This window comes from Dermacentor andersoni, chromosome 7, assembly GCF_023375885.2.
Source record: "Dermacentor andersoni chromosome 7, qqDerAnde1_hic_scaffold, whole genome shotgun sequence".
NCBI classification, from domain to species: Eukaryota; Metazoa; Arthropoda; class Arachnida; order Ixodida; family Ixodidae; genus Dermacentor; species Dermacentor andersoni.
This window is the reverse complement of record NC_092820.1, coordinates 64,768,159-64,790,095: the sequence shown is the minus strand read 5'-3', so window position 1 is coordinate 64,790,095 and position 21,937 is coordinate 64,768,159. Positions and strand designations below refer to the sequence as shown.

Genomic DNA, 21,937 nt, shown 5'->3' with positions numbered 1-21,937 from the left:
AGGCTTAGGTAACGATTGTCTACAGCTTTTGAGAGAGATTTACCTAAAAAATACCGTTCGCGTTGAATGGGAAGGGATGAGGAGCGAGGAGAAAGTTCATATCAACAAGGGACTGAGGCAGGGGTGCCCTTTATCCCCGATGCTGTTTATGATGTACATGGTGAGGATGGAGAGGGCGCTAGAAGGAAGTAATACCGGGTTTAATCTCTCATACAAACAGGCGGGTACAGTAATAGAGCAGCAACTCCAGGGTTTATTTTATGCGGACGACATTGTGTTGCTAGCTAACAAGCAAAGAGATTTACAACGTCTGGCTAATATCTGTGGACAGGAAGGCAACAATTTAGGTCTGAAATTCAGTGTTAGAAAATCAGGTGTTATGGTATTCAATGAAAACAGTGAATAGATAGTGGAGATACAGGGCCAAGAAATACCTCGGGTAACAGAATATAAATACCTTCGTATATGGATAAACGAAGGCAATGGATATATGGAAACACAGGAAAAAACCATAAAAGTAAAGGGGAAGAGAAATGCAGCCATAATGAAGCACAGAGCGCTATGGGGATACAATAGGTACGAGGTCCTCCGAGGTATGTGGAAAGGTGTAATGCTTCCAGGACTTACTTTTGGAAATGCGGTTGTTTGCTATAAATCAGGGGTACAATCAGGACTAGACGGGAACCAAGGGTCAGTGGGTCGCCTCGCATTGGGCGCTCACGGGAATACTACAAATGAAGCTATGCACGGTGATATGGGCTGGACTAGTTTGGAAGTGAGGGAAGCTCGCAGTAAAATTGTGTATGAAGAACGGCTGAGGAATATGGAAGAAAGTGAATGGGCTGGGAGAGTGTTCAGGTATCTGTACCGGAAAAACATTGATTCACAGTGGAGGAAAAGAACTAGGAAGCTTACCAGCAAGTATACGGCCTGTAGGGTGGACAACACAGCAAAAAAGAAGCGGAAAGTCAGAGAGGCTGAATTAATCTCATGGGTGGCGGCAATGGAAAAGAAACCTGCCATAAGAAACTACTTAAGAGGAAAAAACGAAATCAGGAAGGAAACCACTGATGATAACTCAAAGGGAAGCTTATTACTTTTCGAAGCGAGATCGGGATGTCTTCGAACACGCACCTATAAAGCGAGATATAAGAAGGAAGAAAAAGCCTGTGCTTGCTGCGGTAAAGCTAGGGAAACTATGGAGCATGTTTTATTAGAATGTGAAGACGTCTACCCAGCGGTCGATTTAGGCACCACTGACCTCCTTGGAGCCCTTGGGTTCAGAGGGAGCAGTGGTAAAGCAAACGTGTCCGCAATAGACATTAGTAAGAGGCGACTGAAGGATTGGTGGAAGAAAAGTAGGGAAACGACAAAAGGCGGAGACGTACAAAAACACAGTTCGCAATATTGGATCAGAAAATTTGGGCGTGGTAGTTCAGAGTGTTTTTTTTTCTTTTTTCATTGTTTAAGCTAGGTAGGATATTAGGCAGTATAGTAGCAAGAGCTTGGTGGCGCGACCCACCGCCCCGTTCCAAAGGGGACGCTCATAATATCCATCCATCCATCCATCCATCCATCCATCCATCCATCCATCCATCCATCCATCCATCCATCCATCCATCCATCCATCCATCCATCCATCCATCCATCCCATCCATCCATCCATCCATCCATCCATCCATCCATCCATCCATCCTGACCAGAGCCACCACGGCAGCGTTTCACAGTTTGTGCCAGTAGCACGTACTGTGCTTCCTGTCCTACGAAAAAAAAATGCAGGTGCTTCTGGCGATTTGGTTTGCTTAGATTAATACGGGGTTGCTTGCCCCCGATTGTATTGACATTTACACAATTCGAATTGTTGCGGCCACCACTCAGACGAAAACGCAGTGGGGAAGAGAAACAACGAAGCCGATTCTTAACGAAACATATATCTGATTAAACTAAGCATAACACAAACGAACCAACTAAACGAGATATCACAACTCACAAAAAAAAAAGAAAAAGTTCGGGCACCTCTAGGTGTTCTCGCAGAACTAAACAATTATTTAAAAAAGTAAGATGCGTGACCAGTAACATTTACTCGACATGCGTTGCGGTGCAGCTGCAGGGCGTCGGTCGCTTGAGTCGTAGGTCGCGTAAGTCGTCGGTCGTGAGCAGTCGGTCCCTTCTTAAGGATAAGGTGCAGCTCGGTCAAATAGCCACAGGAGGGGAGTGGTAGAAAGTTCTTGCCTCCTGCACCATGTCACCAGGATCCACGAACATCACCGGCTGGAGGTAGGACCGAGTCAGGGCCATCACTAAAGTCTTGAAGTTAGGGCCCGCAGCCCGTCAGCTTCGCATCTCCGCCCGGCGCTCGTGACATCTTGAGGTTCGGAACCGTAGCCGGACAGTCTCGCTTCCTCAGCCTGGCGCTTCTGACGTCTTGAGCTTCAGACCCGCAGCCCAACAGCCTCGCTTCGTCAGCCACGCACACCTTGCTTCATCTCGACCCACGAAAAACCCCCGTCTTCTTTCTTCTCTTCTCCTGCCTCTTCCACAACTTGTGTGTCTTCGTGATTGGCTGTTGGCCCAGGGTCAGCGTTCTGTGAGTTCGCGCTGAATCCCACAATTCCTTCTCTTCATTTAGAGTCACTGGCCAGCCGCCGCACCAGACACGCACACATTAGCCTTTATACATGACAGAAGTCCTACTTTCTTAAAAAGTGTTTTTTTGTGAGAGAAAGAAAGAAAAGAAAGATTGCGGTGATGCGCGTGGACTAATGAGATTTCAAACAGTACATGCACTGAAGAGATTGAGCCACATACATGATTCAAGCAAGGAAAAAAAAACAATCATAAGAAAGCATACAGGATAATGGATTTCCTAAGCGCTATATGCAGTAGATGATCCTCACCTACTCAAATAAGCAGCTCGAGCATTTTCTGAGACACTTATGTGTTCGACCTCGAAAGAATATTCTCGATGAGCTAAATTCCATCGAATAATTCTGCTATTAAGATGCTTGGCAAGCGACAAATACAACAGAGTTTGGGGGTCTGCTGGGATTGTGAATGTAGTTCCACATAGAAAAAGGAGGAACTTCTCGATCGCCCATGCTAAAGCATTGCGATATTCGATAAAGCGATATTCTGCCGTTGAAAGCATTCGAGCTGAACGGCAGAATATGGCGTTTCACGTGGGAGAAGCTATCTGCTTGCATATGAAACGGGATGAACAAGGTGCCAATGCTTTCGATTAACCACCTTGCTTCAGCTTTGGAGCCTAGTACGGAGGCTTCAGTTTCTGGCTCTTCTACCACGACAAACAAAGAAGTTTAGAACGCGGCTAGAGATGGGCGCTCTTCATACCGCTTCAGAATGTTGATGTGGGATAGTTTCATGGTTTGGCCAACGTCCAACCAGTAGTCAAAGTTATTTTTCTTTGCAGTGACTACCAATGGTCCCTTCCATTGCATCATGATTTTTTTACCACTCGTTGGGAGGAGTATGAGCGTGCGATCTCCTAATTTCATCTATCAGCGGCAACTGTGCCGGTCGTAGTACCCTTTCTGAGTCCTCTGAGCTGTGCAAAAGCTCTGGTGAGCTACCTTCGAGGTCTCTTCTAGTCGGCTCCTGAGGTCGAGGACATATGCGTCTGTCATTTTAATATCTTTCTTGAGCCGGTCTCTTGTCCACACATCCTTCAGTATGGACAAGGATCCTCGTACCTGACCTCCGTACATGAGTTCAAATGGTAAAAAGCCGAGGCTCGTTTGTGGAACCTCACGGTAAGCAAAAAAAAAAAATTCTCTGGGCATGGATTCAATAGTTCTCGTATTTGATAATTCAATGATTTCATGCTGCAAGATATGCTGTAAGGCGCCAGATGCCGGCTTTTCTCGCTCAATGCGCCATTCGTTACGTTTGGCTCAATATAGCTAAATGATTTTGCTTTTTGAACTTTTATTAGGTGGTCTGAAATAAACTGCACTTGATTCAAGAAGCACAAATTAAAATTTCTTATGGCGGGAAGTGCTAGTATCGGGCACGCCGCACGTGTTCCGCAACAGCGGGTCTAGGCACGGAAGACAGTCCGAATTGCACCAGCATGTGTAGGTAATGATGAAAAGCATTAGTTACGTTGGCAATATATGAAGAAAGAAACTTTGGCAGCAGCTGTCGTTTTGTTGAACTCCCCCCTCCCGCAATATACGCGTAAAACTGACGTCCTAAATTCTACGCTGACGCATCAAAGTCGCACCGCGGCATTTCTTATGCAGCAGTCGGACCATCGTTTTCGGAATCCGACGTCCTGCACCCGCATACAATTAAATTCACAGCAAGGCCTACGTCGTACTATCGGCGGTTGAGCACATAAACAAATTGAAACTACAAAATAAGTCATATATACACACTCGTTGGGCATCGTAAAGCGTTGAATGTTTTTGCAAAAGCATAAGAATAGTGTAATTGCTGACCTTTCTTCATCCTTGTGTGCAACCGGCAGATCAGACCAACATGTCATATTATAAGGCAATATGCTCGCAGATCGAGCCGCTACGTCCATAGCAACAAAACTAGGAACTGGTTCATGGCTATTCCCACCAGTGACATCAAACTGTTCTTGCGTAAAAACTCAGAAGTTAATGGCAAAATTGCGGCATAGTCAAAGACCAAGTAAACTCCATTTATTTAGGCCGCGTTTGGAAAACCGGAGAGCAACAACAGTACTACGGCGAACTGAGGTCATCGTCTTCGTCTCCTATGCTCAGATAGTCGCACGCAGGCGCAGACAACAAAATTGAAATATATCCTAAAGTTTCAGGTACAGTTATGTTACAGAAACTTTTACAGAACTGTTACAGTATGTGAAATGCTACAAATACTGCAGAATGAAGGGCGTAATCACAATTGAAGCAATGTGTCAAACATCTAGACAAAAGGGTAACTGTGAATGAACCTGCTTACCTCCTTGAGATCTTTAAGGGTGGCACCACTCAGCGCAAGAGGCAGGTAAAAGAGGACAGCGATTCTCACAGCAGACATGACCCAACGGGAAGTATCGCTGAAATGGGCCGCAAATGTCTATGACATTTGTATAGGTGCTGTTATTTGGGTATTTCCTGCTTGTACAATTGGTAGTCTCGCTTCACGAAAGCAGGAGCACTTGCTATATTAAACTTTATCAGTTAAAGAACAAGGTAATCAATGAAAGAAGGTTCACAATTAGATATGCATGTATAACCTGCATGAAAAGACGTTGCGACTTTTTTAAGGCCCTTTAGAGTCGAATGTGGCCTGTATTAAGTTTCTCTCACCACCGTGTTCTTAGCGTCATGAGTAGCTTCGGGAAAACAGAATACTTTATGAGGCTTCTCAGCATTCTTCTCTCTGGGTCCGAAGCACCTGCTTTCGTCACAAAAGCATAGCGCTTTTTTTTTTCAATGGCAAATGCTTCCCTATAGTATCTCATGCAGTGTCGGCTTTGCTTCTACGTATATTATGTTGCGCAGAAATGACCAAGGAAGAGACAATGGCTAACGCTACTTTGCCAGCTCACTTGGTGATGCTGCTTTAGCAATGAAGCTATTATAGGACAAAACCATTCGTTCTTTGCGACGTTTTGGAAACACACGGAACAGGCCTGGAAACCAATAAATCAAAAACAAACATTGTACTTTGTGCTCTAGCTCTCTAATATATGCACGAAAAATGTATGAACAAGAAGATATTGTGTAATATTAGGCAATAATGTAGCACCCATGCGCGGTCTTGATCAATCACAAACCAATTTTCAACGGAGCTCCTATTTTTTTGGGACGTTGTAATAATAATTTCAATTGCTTGTAATAAATCCGACGCTTTACAATACGGCCTGGATATGATTCGCCCGTTGGACACCTTAGCCCCTTAAAACGCTTTAGAAAAATCTCAAGCAATTTTAAGGATGCAAGGAATCATCTATGCACAGTTTACTACGATTAAACTTGGACCTCAGTGCACTCCACAGGAGCCCACTATTTTCGCTAAATTAGATTTCAGTTGCGTTCATATTGCTCTCTGGGCAGCAGGATGAATACTACGTTGTTCGTAAAAGCAGGTTCGTCAATATATGAATCACTGGCTTACGTTTCTACCCCAAGGCCGTTCTTTCCCGCACAATTTAAGCTATGTGACACAGTACCGATAACGTGGCCCTTATTTTCGACGAATACGAACACGGTGCCCTTTATTTAGTTCACCGAGAACCCCAGAGAAACAAAATACGAATTTTGAGTGACCCATAATAATCGAAAAAGAAACAATGGTCCAGTAAATATGTGCAAATCTTGTAATAAAGCGAGAAGCGCAAACAATTTGTAACTTTCTGAACAGAACATTACCCCTCTTTCAGAAAATATATTTGTCGTGAAATATCCAGTTATGTCGTTCATGTCTAAAAGAACATGAACGTTCTCTCGGTAAAGAAAACTATTCGCACTTGTCGAACTACTGTAATCTATGTCATTGTGTTGCGGTATTTTTTGACACTGACATTTTGCTTTCCGACAAAAACCAACTAACACGTGAAATCACAGAAGCGTTTCATATCAAAAAGTGTGCTGAAAAATGCATAAGCCAACCATCGGTTGCAATTACTGAAAATGAAGTTGCATTTTTAAATACTTGTTGAACCTTTTTAATCTGTTTTTAATCTGTTTCCGTTTTGCTCACCACTCTTGTTGCACATGCTCAGCGCTGATAGCTGGGGTATATATGTTCTGTATCTTTCCGACAATAAAACGGTTGTGAGTAAGCACTCGTGTGTCCCCCTTCACTGTGTCCTGGTCAGTTGTGCGCGCTAAATATTTCACTATGAATTCGTACCAACTCACCCAACTATCAGTTCTGCTGCAGGTTACGCATACTTCAACTGGTGAATATTTGCTCCGGTAGGCTTCGGTGTGTGTAAGGGCTTGAATGGTCGACTTGTCTTTGCTACCTGGATTACGTTATTTCAGTCATTACCCGCAGCGCATATGGTGGTATTATTGCGGGTGCACAAATATTCATAACATAAATCAGCAGTCTTGTGGCCAACTAAATCTAGTGGTAACAAATTCCATTCTGAAATCATTATTTAAAAAAAAATCTTTATAAAGGTCGGTCCTGGGGGTGTATGCCAGAACTTTAAATTTGTCATCCAAACCGGAGGACTGATAATTCGCTGATGTAGATAAATTGAACCATTAGGTCCCGTTTGGTTGTTGTAAATGGAATAAAACAATTTAATCTAAGAATACGTCTTCGCTCTTTTAAAGATTTGCGCTTAAGGTATATCTTCATGTCTCAAGAACATTCAAATCGATCATACTTCAGCCGAGCAAATGGGGCTGCAATAGACTGAATGCGCTCAAGTGCATCAATATGTTCCTTGTGAAACGGCTCCCGCACAGGACAGGCATACTCCTGTAAAGGTCTGACATAGGCATGATACGCGGACTGTTACTTTATTTAGTCAAATACTTAAGGTTTCGTTGAAAAAAGCCAAGGGTGTTTCCTGCCCTGCTAACAACGCTGTTGATTTAGTCAGACCATGCCCGTTCTTCGGAAAACGTAACGCTCCAATACCTGTATTTCTCCTCATTCCTAATAACTTCAATGTTTAAAACGTGCTGATTCACGAGCCAATTGACCCTTTTGGCAAAGCTGACGGAACATACGTGTTGCTGTGTAGTACCAAGCATGTCATTATTTTACGCCATACCTCTACTTGATACGATATTCCTGAAGCTGTGTGGGATCCGCTTCGGAAGTCAAATTAGTATACCAAACACAATGATCTGCAAACTTTCTAGTGTTACTCTTGAGAGCATGCGAATTATCATTGACAAACACAAGGTAAAGAAGTGGACTAAAAACGGGACCACGGGGTACTCCTGCAGAGATAGAAACTGAACATGAGTATGATCGACCTAAAACCAATTTCTGTTTCCCTGATGGTAAATTATTCCTAAACCATCTGGAAATGGCTTTGTCAGTGTTTAAAAGCGGGAACTTTTGTATTAGAGCTCAATGTGATAGCACATGAAACACTTTTTAGAAATAAAAGCTATCTCCAATCATTCTGTGCTCTGTTGTCCAAAGCCGACGCTGTACAGGTCGTGGTGAAATCCAATTATTTGGTTTGTACATGAAAATCCTCTTCCAAACCCATGTCATCAAAAACTTAAAAAATCTAACTGAAGTCAGGTGATTCATTAAGGCGGAACATACAACATGAACAAGTACTTTGCAACGAATTGGTGTCAGGGAAATAGCTTGGAAGCGTGGGCTTTTTGTTGATTCATTGGAAAAGGTGTCGCTCTCTCGTGTCCTTGTCTTTTCTGTTCTGTGCCATTTTCCAGGGAAATAGTCCTATAATGGGCTCCTCTTATATAGAGAAACTTTTAAAAACAGGTACAACGATAACAACCTTACAGTCATCAGGAAGCGTGCGCAGGTCTAGCGATATTTTTATATATAGCATAAAGGTAATTTGCTTATGTCTCAGAACAGTGTTTGAAAACTCTTGGATAGTTACAATTTCGCCCTGTCGTATCATTTTCATCATGTTCTAACAGTTCATATATGTCAATAAAAGAAAGGTAAACCTGTTTCAAGGGCAAACACTGCTTCATTCTACACTCAAACGTATCCTCAGTATGAGGGCGAAAAACCGATTTGAAGGATTCGTTGAAAATTGCGGCCTTAATGCGATCCTCAGTGACTATCAAAACCATCAAGACGTAGATTCCGCAGACTAACTTTCTTGCTACCACATCGCTTTATATACATTCAGAACCTCTATTTATGAGGAAAGGCAGCAGCCAAGCCCTCAAAATACTTTTTTGTTGCTTCTGTGGTTTTCATATTATAAAGTTTCATCAAGGCATTCAGCTGTCGAAGTTATTAGATTTATTTTCGTACTGTCGGGAGGAAGCCCTCTTATCTTTTTGATCAGCTTAATAAGATATAGATCAGTGCAAGTTCTTCCTATTGTTTAACTTATTGCTTGAGAGGCTCAGGACGTTATTTTAAGTGAGAGAAGTAATGCGCTCTTTAAAAAATAACAATAACTTATCGACGTTTGCCCTCTGCACTACATTAAAACGGCAGAGATTGATTTTCTATTAGTGTTGACATTTCATGGTATTTCGTTTTACTGTAAAAGAAGATTCTCCTGAACTCGCGTGTCTGTGTTTTAATAGTAGGTTTAGTTAGCGAGGACAGCGTTGTGGTGACTAATACCAGCAATAACATGCGGTTCGGTAATAACATCAGGGGTATTACCAAAAAACAAATCCCGAATGTTGTTACCTCTCCTGTGCATGGGGGCGAGCACGTCAGTGAACGTTCTCAACTGACAATATGCAACTGCAATAAATTTGAAAACAAGCGTACTGTTAGTAGCACTTACGAACAGGCAAATCGAAGTTACTTCCAAGAACGACGCAATCTTTAGAAAAACTGCAGACAATTTTTCGCATCTGACGCATAACGTTTGACTAAAAAACAGGAGGACAATAACAAGCACCAAAAGCAAAACTAGAATGGTCACTCTGCGACACTACTATGCGACACCAAACCGAATCAGTTTCATTGTTATCAATAAATAAATTTTTCCGGCACAATAGAATTCCTCACAACAATGAAAACACCGCCACGTTGTTTCGATCGGCCTCTCCTATATTCCTGAAGATTATACGGGAACATCTCCATGTTCAAAATTGTTTCATCAAGGCAAGATTCTGACCCCATGACTATGTCAGCCTTCATTGATTTGATAAGACCTTCTAGATCATCAATTTTGTCTTCTCCCTATGTCAATTCATAATCGGCAAAAGAACATCACGGACATAGTGAATTCTTTTTCCTCTTTCTCTTTTTGGGCGTGTCACATGCGCCTTACTTTCACGACATCCTGCACATAAGTATCCTAAGTATAAGTTTTATCATAATTTGAAGCTTAATAAAAGAAAGCTTCACTAAGTGGCCATCCTATGTTTTTTTTTTTTGCTTTTGCATATTTCCATAAGTGCTCTCTTTTTCCACGCAACGCCTGAAAATAGTCACCTCTAAGGGATAAAACCCGAACATTTTAACTTGGACGCATTCCTGAACAGCTCCGCTTTTCCTTGGAAGTTATAAAACCATAAAACGGCCCGCTTGTTCATGCCTCGCTTCTTTACAATGCGTTGAATTCTTTTATCACGCTTTAATGTGATGCCCATTTTGGAAGCAAAAACATCCTCTAGAACCAGTTTACGCAGTGATGCTGTCATCTCATTGGTATTTTCCCAAAGCCCACGGATGATCAAGTTATTACGCCTGCTTCGATCTGTTTTCAAGATTATCTGTCTTCGCGTACATTCGTACCATGCTAGTCGATATATGTTACACATATGTTTTATGTTACACTGCTTTCTCAAGACGTTGAATTTGTACACCCCTTCAAGGAAGACGCCTTACCTCACATTTTATTGAATCCAACCTCTGAACGGTACTTACAATGTAGCTGTCGAGCTTCTTTCCAACATTTCCCATGAGCTCAAGTGATTCTTTCCGAGCTTTAAGCAGCCCTGTCATATCATATGGTGTTCTTATGTCATACAGGTGTCACATAGGTTTCTCACCTACGTTTGGGACACACCTTGAGTAACTCTCAGACATTCTTGGTATTTTTTAAAGGCTGTTCGGCAGCGCAACTCCAAAAAATAGTATTTTATCATTCGTCAGATAACTGTACTTGGACATCTGGTTGACGCTCGTGGAATCTGACCAGACCCGGAAAAAAATTTGTGCCTCAATGTCTTTCCTGCGCCGCACTCAGCAAAAGATTTCCGCAGCTTCGTATGACTTTGTCTTTACTTGCGCCGCTTTGTTAAAGATTTTGTCACCATAGCACGTGCCTTGTTCATGTGGCTCCTCCCACGTTGTCGCCTTTTCTCGTCTGACCACCTCATCACCCGCGGCAACGCTTAATATTCGCGTGGCAGCTCGAGCTCGGCTGAAATAAAGCAGTTCCTTATGATATATAGTCTGTCACTTGCATTTCACAACTCGAAGAGGCAGGACGCGTGTCAAGTGAGCTCCCAAAGAACACTTTGTTACGTGGCGAACGCGGTTAAAATAACGAATCTGGCGCCTCAACGTGGTGCGACGTAATCCTATCGCATTTCTTTGGATTTACCGCTAAATCGTCACTTTCGCATTTTCATGTCGCTACATGCGGTTTTTACTGCTAAAGCACCTATTGTGACCGACCTTAGGCCTAACAATACAGATCGCGTACCTTGGCCAGTATGTCGCGGTAACTGAATCTATTCTCACCGCGTCCGCGCACGCACGATAATGTATGTGTTTAACACGGACTGTACTCGGTGAAGCTCAACTTTTATAAGGAATTTCTGCATTATTCTTGTGCCCAAGGGGCTTTTACTTAGAACATCTAATCCTGCCTATAGTAATGTAGTGGTTCATTACAAACAGCATGTGCCTAAAGTGATTACTTTACTAAAGGAGGGCTTATGTATGAAGTCCAAATACATAGCCCTTTTAATTTTCTATCGAAACGTACAAAAGACATCGAAGATAACCATGACCAACAAAAATTTTTTTCGGAACGTTTTTTAGCAATAGGGGGGAAACCTGAAACAGAACATTGAAAGTGGGCCTCACTCCAGGTAATCTATACCTTTGTTTAAAAGTTGCACAGACAGCTCTAGACATATGTGAACTGCACGTGTACATATCATTTCTTTTACAGATTAAGTCACCTGGGTGACAACATTGCAACCGGACAGTTTGCGCTGGTATGTTTGCTCTGAGCGGGCTTTGAAAAAAATGCAAGTAGCATGCTTAACTTCTCCTATCTTCTCCTGTGTTTCTATTCAAAGCCAACAAATTGTGGTTGCTGCTTGAAACTCAGCGCTCACCGAAGACATTGAACCAGAACCTTTCTACTCAATACCTACACTCAGCAACAACAAAAAAAAGTCATCAGTGTGTATGGGTGCACTAAACATATGTCGGGTGTTCCCATATCCCTTTATTCAAATATAAGCCACGGGTAATCCCACAGCATTGTTTTAAATAAATATGTGAAGAAAGACCATATCTTACTGACAAAATTTGTTGTCAAATCCAGGGAAGAAGCACCTCCGTGAGGTCCATCCGCGGTTGACGCAACTGCTGTCATGGCCAATTGAGAGACAGAGAGAATAAATGCTTAAATCACGGTTCTAAGCTCATTTGAGGAAGAGACGGTAGCTGCATGAAGATCAACTTTGCAAGTTTTGCGCCATGCTCCATATTAAGCTAACTCCCTCAAGCAATAGTTGACTCGTTAACTTTTGTTGGTGACCAGAGCTTGCATAAAGTGACGTCACCTCCTTACACTCGTGCATTTTCCTAAATGCATCCAGTTCTTTGCTTGGCCTCTGAGGCTTCATGCAGTAAGGGCAGCTTTTCGCTACTGCTCAACCAGACAATAGGTCGCTGTATATTCGAGCCCTACTTCAAGGAGACAATGGGCTTTTTTCTTCGTGGAATTTTACGAACGGGTCGGCTAAACTGCGTCATCCTGCCTAGCTGTTGCCAGGCTGCCAACTGCACTTACGTTCACGTGAATGCATTGCACCGCGCTCTGGCATGCGCTCCAATAAAGGAGGTTTCGAGAATATTCAAGTGCTAGGGTGGCTAGCCAGTGAAGCCACAAAAACTAAAGCACGTGTAACTTTTTCTAGGAACGGCAACATTTCCTGCAATTTGCAAAGCTATGATTTAATCATCAGGGCTTGTTCATTTTATGCAAAAATAAAGTTTAACAGTAACAAAAACACACGTGGCATATATAAGCCTGACAAACACACGCAACTTAAATTCTTGTCATTTATTTTAAAGAGAAAGAAAGCACTTCTACAGATACTTTGCGCTAAACAGCTTTTGAACATTTCATAACCTCATGTTTATTCTTATTGCATTTTGATTAGTTTCATAACATTTGAACCGCACATAACATAATTCAGCTCCATCCCATACCCCTGCAGGTCCTGAGGCATTTTCCCTCGCCTTTAAAAAAGAAAAGTGGCTGATGAGGCCGCGTCGGCCGCGGGGCGTTCTGGCCTGCCACGCCGCGCTAGAGTGTCCATCCGTTGCATCAACGCCAGTTTCACAACCAGATGAAGGGCGATTGGTATCGATATTGGAGATCAGACAACTCATATACGAAAGCTTTTTTATAGGTCCCCACCATCTCAGCAATCCCGGCCTTCTTTCCTCCAATCAAACCATCAGTATGGATTATTACGGGACACGGTAGATTCCCTTACTACCTACAACGCTTTGGTGTAGCCCCTAACAAGCCATGCCCGTGTGGCGTGGAGTGCACCTCTTTCTATCATTGTCTTACGGGAGGCTCCCTGACGGCTGGTGGTGTGTATTGTTGGCGCCCCGGACGGCACCCTGGCGATGAGCACATATCCGCGTAATCTTGAAAACTGGAGGAATTGGGCCATTGTAACACGCATGGAACGCCTAATTCGCGCAGTGGTGGTGGACTGGCCGGCGGGCGTTCCCCCGCTTGACAACTCGTAATCGCGGCCGCGCGCCTCTATATCAGTGTTCACTCATCCCTCTTCTTCTTTGCTCATTTCGCTTAATACTTTATCTGCCTGTTGCTCTTGGGCAACTCACGCAGTGACAGCCGCTGATTTGGCAAGTCACGTGTGTATGCGCGCAATATGCGCTGCTATTTTGCCTCAATGCGAGACGTCTCAACTTCATTCCAGCCGAGCGTGCGCCCACTTGAAAGTGGCACAGGTTTGACTCAGAGTCGTGGCTGACTCTGCTATCCCCCCGCGAATGGGACAGCCTCCAGAAATAACCTGACTGGGGACCGTGGCTCGCCCCTCGAATCCAGCTTTTGGGACGCAGCTTTGTAACGGAAGTGAAGGAAGGTTCAGTCTTCTCCTCTTCACCAGCTGGCTGGGGAGACCGTGGCTGAACCTACGCTCCAGCGACGTCGAGGGCCAAAACCAGGGAAGAAAACGTCATCTGAGCAGTGCAGCGGCGCGTCAGTGTATAGTATATTTTACTTGATAACGTATCAAACCGGATGCGCGGGGGACCACAATCATAGGACCTCACAGGCTGATGATGCTGATACTGACAGGACTTGTAAGCCCAGCCGATGTGTTCCGCTGCAGGAGCATGTGCTTGCCAATCCTGCTCTGCATCTATAAGGGAACTGTGGAGCTGGGGTGGCGTCCCCTCGGAGGTTTAGCAGCGCTAAGTATATGTATGCCGTGGCCTTGCCTGCTATTTGCGCGTGGGCGTGTGACGGCTTGACCCGGGGGCTCTGAGCTCGTTGCCCACAAGCCGCGCCCGCCGTCCGGTGCACGGCGCTGGTGTCCGCACGACGGCCGTGATATGACCCCGTGCACTGGGACGCAGTTCCCTGCACACTCCTTCCCGACGGAGGCACCCCCCTCGTCTGACTCGGCTCATGGTAGTCCCTTCGGTGGTTCGATTCCCATCTTACTACATATACTATCTTTATTTTCCCCCTTTTTTTCTCGCTTTTTACAAGCTTTCTTTCTTGTCTTATAATCTTCCTTTTGTAAAATCCCGTCCCAGCATTGCGAGGGATGGCTGGCGTTGCTGGTGTTGGTGTGTGCTCTCAATTCGCTGAACCTGTCATACGTTTTCTGGTAGCATGCTGCCGCCAATACCATTCTCGCTTCATCTATTTCTCTGTTTGTTCCGTTCGTTCCTTTGGTCATTTATCAGCATATAACACCTGCTCTATCTCTATCAGGGTAGGTCCTTCCCTTTACTTTGGCAATGGCTGTCCGATCGGTACAGAATTTATGATCTGGCTGGCCAATGTCGCGTGGTATTAATTCTCTGACTGAAGCATGTTTCAGATGTCTTCCTTGCACAAGGCTCCTTCGGAACACGGGATGCCACGGATCATCCCATAGTCATACTACCACCTTTCTTCTTGGGGCACTCGGACCACGGTTCATCACTGCACGTTTCACACGCATCTCTGGATTCTCACCTCTATAAACGCTCTGCGTGAGGACCTTCTGCAATCCCTGATCGGACCTTAGGACACTTGGAGTTAGCGTGCGCATATGTCATTTTTTCAATTGGTCTTTCTTTTAACATAAGCGCTTTGGGTTACTTTTCCAACCCCTTATTCAGTTAATGTCAGTTGGCTTTACACCCGTTATTGCATACAAGTAGGGATGGGTTCCCCACGTTTATTTACTTTCTTGTATGACACGCGGAGACCAGAGACAAAACGGGAACAAACGCCGGGGACTGAAGTGGATTAGGGGGCCGGAGATGACGATGTGATGGCACACGCCATGTTGGACCGGTTGACTCCAGTCCGCCTAGTGCTTCAATGTGGGAAAATTGCGCAGGAACCCGGTGAACAGTTCGTCCAATATGGCAGGAATAAGTGCGGTCGGCGATGTGGTTGTTCCTGGGACGCCGCGAACGGACAGCTGGGTAACGGAGTAGGTGAGACCAACGTTACTAGACTAGCTTCAGTTGTAAAACTCCCCGCCCGCGCCCTTACAGCCGCTGTCGCCACTTCTCTGACAGCCGCCAGATGGCAACGCTGTTCCATCGGGCTCTACTGCAGACGCCTCGTCACAGCCTTGAGCTCGTGCGGACGGGCAGTTTGCGCGTGTTTCACGCTCGCTGGCGTTGTCACTTGTCCGAATTAGTGATACAACGAGAAAGCGGTATCCACCTACAGCAATAAGATTTATCGCGCCAGTTCGTTAATACTGAAAGAAGGGTAAACTGCACGAAAGGCAGAAACGCATACAGCGAAGCGCAGAAGCTGCGTGTTTAAATGTCGTGTGTTTCTTCATCCACACCGAAGCTTCTCACCACGCGAAAGAAGCGCTACAAAAAGAAAGATGAGGTCGGTCTTTGTACACACAAGCCACACACACACAAAAAAAAAGAAGTCGGATTTTTCATTCCGTGAAGACGCTTAATCAACGAAGCTGAAACGTGCGGCCCCTGTGTTTATCACTGGGTTAATCCCGAGGGTTCATTAAAGTATTTCTCAGTTATGAGCTTACACACACAATCGGCTGCGACGGAGAACGACGTCACTGGCGGTACGCCCGCAGTCCGCATTCGTCGCTTGCGTTCGATGTTTCGAGTTTGCTCGGCGGCGTGGTTAGCAGCCTTCGCCTGCGATTTGCCGCTTGTGATTCTTCGAAATTAAATTCCTTCAAAATTAAATATTTCCGTTACGTAAGACCATGAGTGGCTCATACTCCCTTAAGCAATGGCTCATACCCCCGTAAACGCGGTCTCCCTATTACGACGACAGAAGTGAAGTGAAATTCTACGCTGGAAAGATGAACGGCCACGCAGCCAGCTGTGGAAGACGACGACGAACGCGGGAGCAATGGCACGAGGGCGTGCCGTGAATTTCGCAGAATAATAATAATAGAAACTTTATTGCAATGGAAAATATTTGAAGGAGGGGTGGTCGGAGCCTCTCAGTCCAGGGCCCCACTGGCCTCTGCCGCCTGCCTGACCTGGCTAATTAAGAACTTTTATCCTGCCAGGTCGGAGCGGGCGAGCTGTGCCTCCCACTGCTCCATTGTGTTGCTGGTATTTCGCCTATGATGGTGCTTAGTGCACTCCCAGGTTATACGTATTAGGCTAGGTATGCCACCACACCAAGGACAGTTGTCCCTATAACGAGTGGGATACATGGCGTTTAGCAATTTTAAATGGGGAAAAACCCCGGTCTGTATTTTACGCCAATCGGCGGCCTTTTCCCCGCTAAGTCGTGGGTGAGGTGGCGAGTAGTTTCTGGGGACTCCGCGCTGATGAGCAAGGATGTCTTTAGCATTTAAATTTGTGCAATATTGTGAGGTATAGTGCGGGTTGTTGGGGTTAGAAGAGGACGCCGTCGCTTGGTTAGTGAACCCTCGAGCTAACGCGTTAGCCTTTTCGTTCCCCTGTACCCCCGTGTGGCCCGGGCACCAGAGTAGGCGATGATGGTGGTTGAAGGATTTGGGGATTATCGCGAGGCTAGCCGCAGTCACGTGCCCCTTGAGAAACATGCGACATGTCTCCTGGGAGTCCGCGACCACGACCGAGTCCCTTTGCGAACGCTCCGCGTGAGCGAGTGCGATCGCCACTGCTAATATTTCAGCGGAGGTGGGGGATCCCGCCGTGGCCGACGCGGTAATTTGCTGTTGGCTGATCGCGTTCACGACTGCCAGGGCGTACCTCCTTTGGTAGCGCCGCCCGGTCGCTTCTGCATACACAGCTGCGTCCGTGTAGTACGTGTTGTACCTATGGTTATTTCGCAGAAAGTTTCCGGTCGGCACGAGGAATCGCTCTGCTGGGAGCACAGAAAAAGTGGTGCGCCGAACTGTCGACATCGTTCCGATAGCGACCTATGCAGCCAGGTACGCAGCACGTCGGCATCGTCCGCTGATATTCTTAAGAAACTCGGCGAAGGCTACAGTTCCACGGATCACATGCCTGCTGGAATTCGCTGTCAACAACGAACCACAGAATACACCAACGCTGCACCGCGTGCTTAGTCCGGCCCGCCCGCGTAGCCGGCTAGTGAGGAAATGAAGCCGGGTGCGACTGCAGCGCCACGAAGGCGCGGGCGGGTGGCGGTTCCGCGCAACGGCGCCGAGTTTTAAAACTGAAGCTAGTCTAGTAACGTTGGGTGAGACGGCGTCCTTAAACGTCGACAAAGAGTCCATAGCCGTGGAAGAAGTCTGCTCCAATGATTGCACAATGAACGTCCGCAACCACGAAAATCCAGCGGAACGCTCGTCGAATGCCAAGGTTTAGCATGACGGAGCGTGACTAAAAAAAACTAAATTCTGGTGCCCTATACAAATTGCAAAAACGACACAGGTGTGGTTTTATCGTTGGGAGCTTTGGGCGGGAATAATGCTTACGTCCGCTCCTCTTTAGACTAAAAACTGTTGTCCCGTGCGACTGTCCGTCACGCAGAAAAGCCGACTTGTGTGTTGGGCCGGACCACTCGTCGCCGTTAGAGGTCGGCCGGCCTGTTTCCTTGCCACGTGCAGGAACGCCGGCTGTGATGAGCGTCGTTTCCAAAACGGCGGTGGTAGTAGCAAACCCCGGGTTTGTATGTGTTGTTTCATAGTGGGTGCCTGTGCGTCTTGATTTGCTGGAACTACTACCGCGTAGGCGGCAGAATATCGTGCGGCAATGTTCCGTAGCACAGGTGACGTGTTCCAGGCGGTCACACAACCAGTCGAGCTGATATTTTGCTATTGAAGAGCAGGGAACCGTGTGCAGGGCAGTTATCACCCGGAGAGGATGTCGTGGATGCAATGGTTGGCGTGGCTACATCCATGGCTTAGTCAGCTAGCGCGGCAAGTCTGCTAAGATCCATGGCAGAAGCTATCGCCAGGATGATCTGCACGTTAGCCAAGAGTCGTTGTAAGTACAATTCGCGCAACAGCGTGTCGTACATGGATCTCGCGTTGCCTAAAAGCAGCTGCCCCATTCGGCGAAGGAACTGACTAGGGCATCTGTCCTCGAGTTATTCAGTGAGCAAAAGCTGTTGAATGCGAGAATACTGTGAAGCTGTTGTGTTCTGTATCAGGGCTGCCTTGATATCGTCATAGGTGTCAGTAGAAAGTGGGGCGTTCAACAAATCTGCTACTTCGTCAAAGGCGGCAGAAGAGAGTGCTGCGACAGCGTAATGAAACTTTGATGCTTGCGGGCATATATCAGCCACTTGCAATTGCGATTCCACCTGAAGAATCCTAGCCGAGAAATGCTGGTCCGAGTATTGTGGTAGGGGGGACGGCGATGGGCTCACCACGTTCATCAGAAGGGTACTGGCTCTGAGCGCTCGGTCTGGTTCATGGTCTTCTCTACCGGAGGAGCGTATGCAACGATCACGTCCGAGGTCAACAAACTGTGGCGACGAGTGACCGCGTAGACCGGTGGAGTCTCGGCCTTCCGAGAGACAGAGCAAACCGACACGCTAGATCTCTTAGCGACTTAGCATTATTTTTTAATATCTTCGAACACTAGTCCGTGCCAGTGCGTGCCAGAAGCAGCTGCTTCTTCTCGACGCAAGTGTCTGCCTTATTCTGATGCGACGCCGATGCTGCTATTCCTACACCTCGAATGTTGTCGTGGAACTGCACAGTGGCCGGGCTTGCCCGCGACGTTAAGTCGCAGAACAGACGCTGACCCTACAACCCCGCGTTATCCAACAAAATTACATTATTCCCCTTCTCCGATAAAACGTCGCCTCCAGTCGCTCGTAGAAGAGTTTGAAACGAAGGTTTCTATGTAAGCTAAGGTGCCAGAGGTTTACAAAGGAAAGGAAATTTTGGCGGTGGAGAAGGTGCAAACGTCACGCTCGGAATGCAGGAGAAAGCAGTGCTAGTGTTCGCAGTCCAAGGAGGCCAAAATGTAGTGACCGGCAGAGTATTGTCATCCTTCTTGAAGTAGAACAGGAATAGAAGCAGGAGTGACTGCAAGCTGGGCAAGTTTTACCTTGTAGCCAGTTTGTTCCATGCCTCAACGAGGCGGTAGAACGCGAGGCCTGCGGAGCGAGGGCAAAGTGCCGTGGCGCGGAGCGCCGTAGAAGGAAAGACGACTTCCTCTGGCGGGACCATATAAACGCAACTTGCTTTATGCAACAGGCAGAAAGGAGGGGGGACATGGCGGGATACACTGCATTAGTGATCATACACTTTGAATACGAAACTGAATATACAACAGGTGGGGCACAAAAGCAACAACGCACCTGTACCGTGCATTGGGGTCACGTTAAAAATCCTCCAGTGGTCAAAATTAATCCGGCGTGATTCACTTCTCCGTGCCTAATAATCAAATCCGGGTTTTGGCATGTAAAACTCTAGAATTTACTTCACACATAACAATAGTTTGAGACTCCATGCCTGTCAACCCGACTCGCATAAGGTGTACGAGCGTACGTAATGATTCGAAAAACAGGCATGAATATATTGTGAATGCAACCTGCATCTTATTACCTCACAAGCTAAGTCCATGTTGTTGTCCACTTATTTGTTCTTTTCTACTTTTGTACTAATCATTATAATAATATATGTGCTTAGATAATATAGGGATATTGTTTTTTGAAGCACATGCTTTCCCACGCTGTCACTGTCTCTGCACAGCAGCCATAGGTAGCCTGTGAAGCTAATCTGTCTGCAGTTAAATGGACAAAGGAGTTGTGAACATTTAACATATTCTGAATTTAGCGAAAGCAGCGACCAAAAAGCAGCTTTTATGTCGCATGAAATCTCCACTGATATTTAGACACACCAAACAGTTTAGAGCCGTTCCACTATGTGAAGATGGAAAACCAGCAAAGCTGTTTATCGCATAATACAGAGGTGACCCAGAATATTGAACAAAGGTGGGACCATATTTATTGTCCTAATCTGTAATCATCGTGGTGATATGGGTACGCACACATATTCGCGTATCACCTCTGTTATCAAACGTCTATTATTAAATGTGCCCAACACATAAGACAATAAATGGTTCATACCCCCTTAAGCAATGACTCATACCCCCGTAAACATGGCCTCCCCACTACGACGACAGAATTGAAATTCGACGGGGGAATGATGAGCCACAAAGAAGCCAGCTGTGTAAGAATACGACGACGACGAACGTGCGAGGACTGGCACTAATGTGTTGGGTGCGGTTGGCGCCGATTATTTTTTAACTATGCTTTTTGAAAAAGTAATGCAAAATACTTTTTTCAAAAACATCTGTTCTTACCCTGGTTTTTGGGATCTGTTCGGGTCCCGCGTGTGGCAAGGGTAGTTCAAGGGGGCGATACAGGTCCCAGAGCCCACAGGGGCATGTGCTATTGACCTTGGACCTTTGTTCACTATCAACAGGATCGGTCCACATGATGATTTGTTGTCGTCAACATCTGGAACACATATTTTTCAATATCCTAGCCATAAAACCTTCAAGGTAAAAAATTCCGGCAGAACCAATCTATCTCACTATGCATTTAGGCAATTAGCATTCGAGCAATGTAACGAAACGCCATGCTTTCAATTTCTTCCCTTCTTTGCAGCTCAACGCTCTGCATTTTATGCTCGCACTGGCCTTATTCTGTTCACTTAACGTTTTTCACACTCAGTGGCTTTTCATGTTAACTTTTACACTTCTTGCCTCTTGCTCCGTTTCCGGGCACCTACCAAATGGCCCATAGAAATTCTTGCGTGCTGGCAAAGAATACCGCATGCGCGGTTGCACATACCCAATGGCCCAAGATGTCATTTCTCACGTAGTCTACACAGGCTTACTGGCCGAAGTTGTCTATTTAGGCTCAAACCCTGTGGCCAAAGATGGCGTCAGGGAGTTAGATATGTACTGAAAAGTTAGAGAAGTTCCCAAAGGATGCTAATCTCATTCTAGGGGATTCTAACGTGTAGCCAGCTGGCAACGCTCTACATGTCCCAACTTTATAAAATCGTGTTACTGATAATAAACGTCACTGACTGCCGGCACACTAACGCGCGCGTGTAATCAGTGAAACACATGGTTTCAGAAGGGCCGGGCCCACGTTGACGCCCACAACGAGCACCATGCCAGAGCTTCCACCATCGGAGACGCTACAGCTTGGTAACAATGTTCTTGACAACTGCCTGAAGTTCAAGCGAAAATACAGCTTTACTTTTCCACCACCAAGCCAAAGGAATGACAGAAGCCATGCAGGAAGGGGCAGAAACCAGTTATCTGGAAGAGGCCACCAATGTGTTCAATACCATGCGCATGAAAAAGGAGGACAAAGTCTTCTGCTACAAGCTGGTGGAAGCTTTCGAAGCCTACTGCCTGCCACAAAGCAAGGAGGTGTATGAGACCCACGTGTTTCTGAGCAGAG

At 45.8% G+C, this 21,937-nt stretch overlaps 1 long non-coding RNA gene across 7 annotated transcripts in view; it reads right to left on the bottom strand.

Moving 5' to 3' along the window:
- The window catches only part of LOC126534380 (uncharacterized), a 60,309-nt gene extending 47,850 nt beyond the window's left edge, over nucleotides 1-12,459 (bottom strand). The window contains exons 1-4 of one of the 7 annotated variants that reach the window (XR_011895678.1): nucleotides 12,127-12,457; nucleotides 9,295-9,378; nucleotides 6,858-6,964; nucleotides 4,951-5,047 (exon numbers count right to left, since the gene is read on the bottom strand). This is a non-coding gene — a long non-coding RNA (uncharacterized lncRNA). Of the gene's footprint in view, nucleotides 1-4,950; nucleotides 5,048-6,857; nucleotides 6,965-9,294; nucleotides 9,379-12,126 lie in introns of all 7 variants that reach the window. The other 6 variants (XR_011895680.1, XR_011895679.1, XR_011895681.1 and 3 more) reach the window with 6 other exon arrangements.
- Nucleotides 12,460-21,937: the final 9,478 nt, after the last annotated feature.